A 5,628-nucleotide genomic window follows, 5' to 3' on the forward strand; every position below is an offset into this window, starting at 1 on the left:
TTGCTCTCTTGACAGCCAAATGTGTTTCATTCAGCATCTGTCTATCTACAGCCCTGTGCTTTGTTTTGCACCTATTATACAGTACCCGGCCGGGGTGACCGAGCAGTTTTAGGCGCTACAGTCTGGAACCGCGCGACCGCAACTGTCGCAGGTTCGAATCCTGCCTCGGGCATGGATGTGTGTGATGTCCTTAGGTTAGTTAGGTTTAAGTAGTTCTAAGTTCTAGGGTACTGATGACCTCAGAAGCTAAGTCCCATAGTGCTCAGAGCCATTTGAACCATTTTTTATTATACAGTAATCTCTGTTTCTTTAGAAGGTAATTTACAATTACTGTATACCATAGAGGTTCCCTCCCATTACGGATTGTCCTACTGGGTAAATATCTATGCAGTGCATGGTCAGCTATTCTTTTAAGCGTAAGCCATAGTTCCTCTACATCGTCCTGCCCTATGTTGAAAGTTTCAAGTTTCTCACTGAGACATGAGACTTTCGATTTTGTATGTAGCTTACTGAACACATATATCTTTCTCCTTGTTTTAGTTGTGCTTTGTACTTTGCTTACCATTGTTGTCATAACCGCGTCATGGTCTGTCACAACGCAATGGTCACTGCGAACCGTTGCGATGTGGTCATCCTCAAAGCGGTCAGGTCTGTTTGTTGCCATTTGCTCCAATACAGTTTCAGCATGACTGGGATTCCTATCTATCTATTCTAGGTAGTTATCAGAGAAGGCATTTAATAAGGTTTCAGGGGATGTCTTATCAGGCCAAACGCTGACACCACTGGAGACGTCCTGGTAGACAATTTTATAACATATACGAAGTTTTCAGTAAGTAAACGTCAAATTGCAGTCAATGAACATCAACGTAATTCCAACGATCTAGGCTCAATTTAACGTTAACGGTGAAACTTTGTCTATTGTAAGAAATGATTGGCACATGAGACGTTCCTGCGTTAACAAAAACAACGATCCTAATAACAGACCGCATTATTGTTAGCGTGAGGCTCTCTCGTCCAGCTTAAACGTAGTTCATAAACGAGGGCTATATAAGGCAAATAAATCTTGCCGGTAAGGTTTCTCCGAAAGTTGTTGATTGTTTTCTTCTTAATTAACGGTTTCATTAACTTATGACCTGGGAATCGGAAACTATAGAAACATAACAAGGCTAAACGATTTGGTTGATTAATGGCTCTCGGTTGCAAGAGGCGTCGAGGTGGGAGTAATGGGGTGCTGTTGTGAGATCCTCCCCAGCCATAATAGAGATAAACGACTTCGAATAAAAATTGACAGGTGCTTATTACGTAGAATTTGAGAATGCGGCTAAACAAAAGCTTAAATTATAAGGCGTACCGTCAAACATTCCTGTAAATGTTTAAGTATTTCGTGGTGAAATACTGACGGGCACCTTCGGAAGTGTACGATCCTGAGTTGCCCGCAGGTATGTGTAATTTTCAGAAAGAATCAACGTAGGCTTTACGGAAAAACTTTAGTATAACATGCACATTGCTCTGAATATTTTAAATGCAAATCTTTGCATATACTGAACCATATATTGGCGATTAATAAATAAAACTGACATATTTCGTCTATGAATGACGAAGTATTTCAGCGAAATGATTCATGACCGTACCGCGTTCTGTAAGTAAAGAAGGAAAAGAAAGTGAAAAAGCTGTGAACGAATGACAAAGCAAGTAATGGTGTTAAACGGCATAGAAACCATGAAATAAATTGAAACAGTTGTGCAAAGGACCCACACGCCTTGAATTTAACTGCGCAGTTGTGTTTTCAAGTGAAAATGGTATACAAAATGAAAGTGTGTAGTGTAACGCGGCCGTTGGGATTTAGTTCTTAATAACCTTCGTAATTAAAAATAATGATCGTGGGCACATCTGATCTCTAACGCTATGTTACAACGAAAATTTTAAAGCCAATCGTATCACGAATATTTTACTTCGGTGTGCACAATTTTGAAATCGAAACTAGAGTTATGCAGGTATGGTCAGTCCTCCAGCACTGCATTTACGTAATAACAAGTTGCCCTAACAACAGGAAAGCATTCATACACACATCCATTCGAATTGCGTTTTTAATCAAGCAGAAAAATAATGATGTATTTATCACAATAGGTATTAAAATGTATTGTGTAGTCAGAAAGATCATGTAAAGTGGCTGTAGTGGTAAATATGAGATAATTACAGGAAAACTACGTGAAGCGAAATAAAACACATTTCAGTGCCAAACACCATTACTGAAGGAAATATTTCTTCCCACTTCAGTAGAATAACTAATAGTTATGATGGGTTTAAAAAGCAACTACGTTAAGATAGCTTTTAATTTAAGGAAGTTAAAAAAGTTCAAAAAATTATCGAGAGTTTACCTCTACAACGTTTTTTGGTAGTCTCAACTGGGTAGCCGCAGCGTTGGCGTGCCGGACAGTCCCAGCGTCTCCGTGGCGATATTATGGTTAATTTAGTCCATAGAGACAAACAACCTCTCAATCATCTCAATACATTTCCGCCACACTACCTTATACCAAGTCACATGTTTCCTCCGTAGACCACAAACGCACACAGCAATTTTCAAAGTACACTAACCCTCTACGCCAGGAACGAACTAAAGCTGTTCGACTGTTTCAGCAACAAATAATATCTTTGGCCTACCCAGTGCAGTTCTTTGCAATGTTAGCAAAAATTCTTAAATACTTTATTTGTTTTATACTACACATTCTAATGTCTGCACATTGATTAACCTTTTAAGAGAATGTACCATAAAAATACTAAGAAATAATAGTGCGGAAAAAATGAAAGTATTTTATGAAATAGTTTGGCGCAGTGGTTAGCACACTGGACTCGCATTCGGGAGGACATTTCAAACGCGCGGACAGCTATTCTGATTTAGGTTTTCCGTGATATCCCTAAATTGCTTCTGGCAAATGCCGGGATGATTCCTTCGATTGGATACGGCCGATTCCCTTCCCCATCCATCCCTAATCTGATGGGACCTATGACCTCTTTGTTTGGTTCCTTCCCCCAAATCAATCAACCGTAAATAATGCTCCATGCCACTAACAGAACAATGGTGTATGTATTGAGCTGCAGATGAATTATTAAGGGACTGACAAATCTTCTTTCTTCTTTTTCTTGTGCCTTTGTCCAACATTTTCGCAGGGTCGGCATGGTTATGATCGGATGTGGCATGGTCAATTTAAGGGGCGGCCGGATGCCCTTCCTGTCGTCACACCGTTACGCGAATAATGATGAGAATGATGATGAAATTATGAGGACAACACAAACATCTAGTCGCCGGGCAGAGAAAAATACCCAACCCGGCCAGGAATCGAACCCGGGACCCCGTGATGTAAAGGCAGAGACGCTAGCCACAAAACCACGAGCTGCGGACAAGAAACTGACAAATAAAAGACAGAAAATTATGATGTGTAATTGCCTCGAGTTACTGTGTCGTTACAGTAGGCTACATCATGTTTTCCACTCAGTTCTATTTTCAGTCCTCAGCGATCTGACCTTCCTTCGGTGTTCGCCACATTAATACGACGAAGGGTGACATAAAAAGGAAACTCAGTACGTTTAGTAGGTGCAGCTGTGTTATTCCTTTAATACTCTTCGAGAAAATCGAATCGAGGATTGTTTGTTTTTTTCACTAAACTATCATGAAACAAGTCACGCTCCATAAGTTGCAGCGTTCTATTTAAACATTCGTACACCGCCTCTTTTCTTTACGCCAGTGGAATATGTAGCTCTAATGTACTGTTCCCCGAACCGACGCCAAGTTGTTAATGTTCAGACGGTTGGTAACGACAAGACTGTTCGAACGGTAAGCTTACTGGTGGGAACTGCGCAGTTTATCATCACAGAAGGTCAAGACAGCGGTGTACTGAACAGCGCTAAATGAAATGGGCGTACAGTATTTGTGGCCGGTTATCCCCTTCACGGGGATTCGGCTGCGTGGTGCAAGCCCTTTTAGTTCACGCAACTTTGGCAACTTGCGCGTCGGTTCAATGAAATGGTGAAGAGTACAACACAAGCACCCTGTCCTAAACAGAGAAAATCCCCGATTCGGCTGGGAATCGAGGCCGGGGCCCCGTGTTCAGGCGTCAACAACGTTAACGACAAGACAATGAACTGCTGACATGTTGAGCTGATGCCCGGTAATAGTACAGTTTTCTCGCTCAAAGATGACGTCTCATGTGATGAGCTGCGGTGTGTAGGATCCTTAATTGTTCCGAAAACGTGCAATTTCTGCCATCCATAGTCATGTCAATGCAGTTATGTGTTTCGTAAGCAGTCACAAATGACCAGATAATATAATTCTTTTATATGCAATTGCAGCACATAATGGTAGATACATTATTCGAATCGGCAATTAATATGTTAAAGCGTTTTCGAGATTAAAACTCACAGCGAAAGTAAAATAAAAAAAAAAAAACAATCTTAGTTACTCATACTTGTTTAATAAGTGCGTTACACTCGCTATTAACAGCTGTAAGAAGATAGGTATATAAATAAAACAGTAAGCTGCTTTACTTTTGTACAGAACGATGAAGTAATCAGAGAAGAACTAATAACTTGAAATGCCTCTCTAAACTTAAACACTTGTGAAAAACGTCTCTTGAATACGAGTGAATGAGAGCGCTCACCTGGCAGGACCTACGTACACTCAAGTATTTCGCCTATTCTGTCATTACAATAAGAGGTATTAAAGCTTCAATTAGTGAATATAAATAACAATAACTTACTTGTATCAAGAAGCAGTCAAAAAATTATAACATTTATTGTCAAAAATGTTCAAATGTGTGTGAAATCTTATGGGACTTAACTGCTAAGGTCACCAGTCCTAAGCTTACACACTACATAACCTAAATTATCCTAAGGACAAAAACACACACTCATGCCCGAGGGAGGACTTGAACCTCAGCCGGGACCAGCCGCACAGTCCATGACTGCAGCGCCCAAGACCGCTCGGCTAATATCGCGCGGCCATTTATTGTCGATTTAGTGTACTGACGCTCTGAAGATAGAAAATGTATATACCATAGATCTGAAGAACTGATGACACATTGCTCTAGGATGTTAATAAACAGCCTAATCCCATACATACGGAGATTTTATACCGCCTTTGACAGTAATTATGTAGTTGGCGTCATCAACGGCTCCATACAAATTCACAGGTCACCAATGCACAGCCGGCCGGAGTGACCGAGCGGTTAAAGGCGCTACAGTCTGGAACCGCACGACCGCTACGGTCGCAGGTTCGAATCCTGCCTCGGGCATGGATGTGTATGATGTCCTTAGGTTAGTTAGGTTTAAGTAGTTCTAAGTTCTAGGGGACTTATGACCACAGCAGTTGAGTCCCATAGTGCTCAGAGCCATTTGAACCATTTTGAACCAATGCACAAACATGCGTTTGCCTCATCATTACAAAATATGTAGACAAGCGTTATACACATGCCTTTATCCAATTTATATACGAATTTTCAAAAAAGTGTGGCTTCTATTTTCATTTATAAATGTTGTCATCTCTTCGGAAGAAGGTGCTTGTTATTCCTATCACAAAAATGACTAGTTTTTCGTATATTAACCGAAGCATCCAACTCAGGTAGACTTGTCAGT

Source organism: Schistocerca nitens, chromosome 5, assembly GCF_023898315.1.
Source record: "Schistocerca nitens isolate TAMUIC-IGC-003100 chromosome 5, iqSchNite1.1, whole genome shotgun sequence".
NCBI lineage: Eukaryota > Metazoa > Arthropoda > Insecta > Orthoptera > Acrididae > Schistocerca > Schistocerca nitens.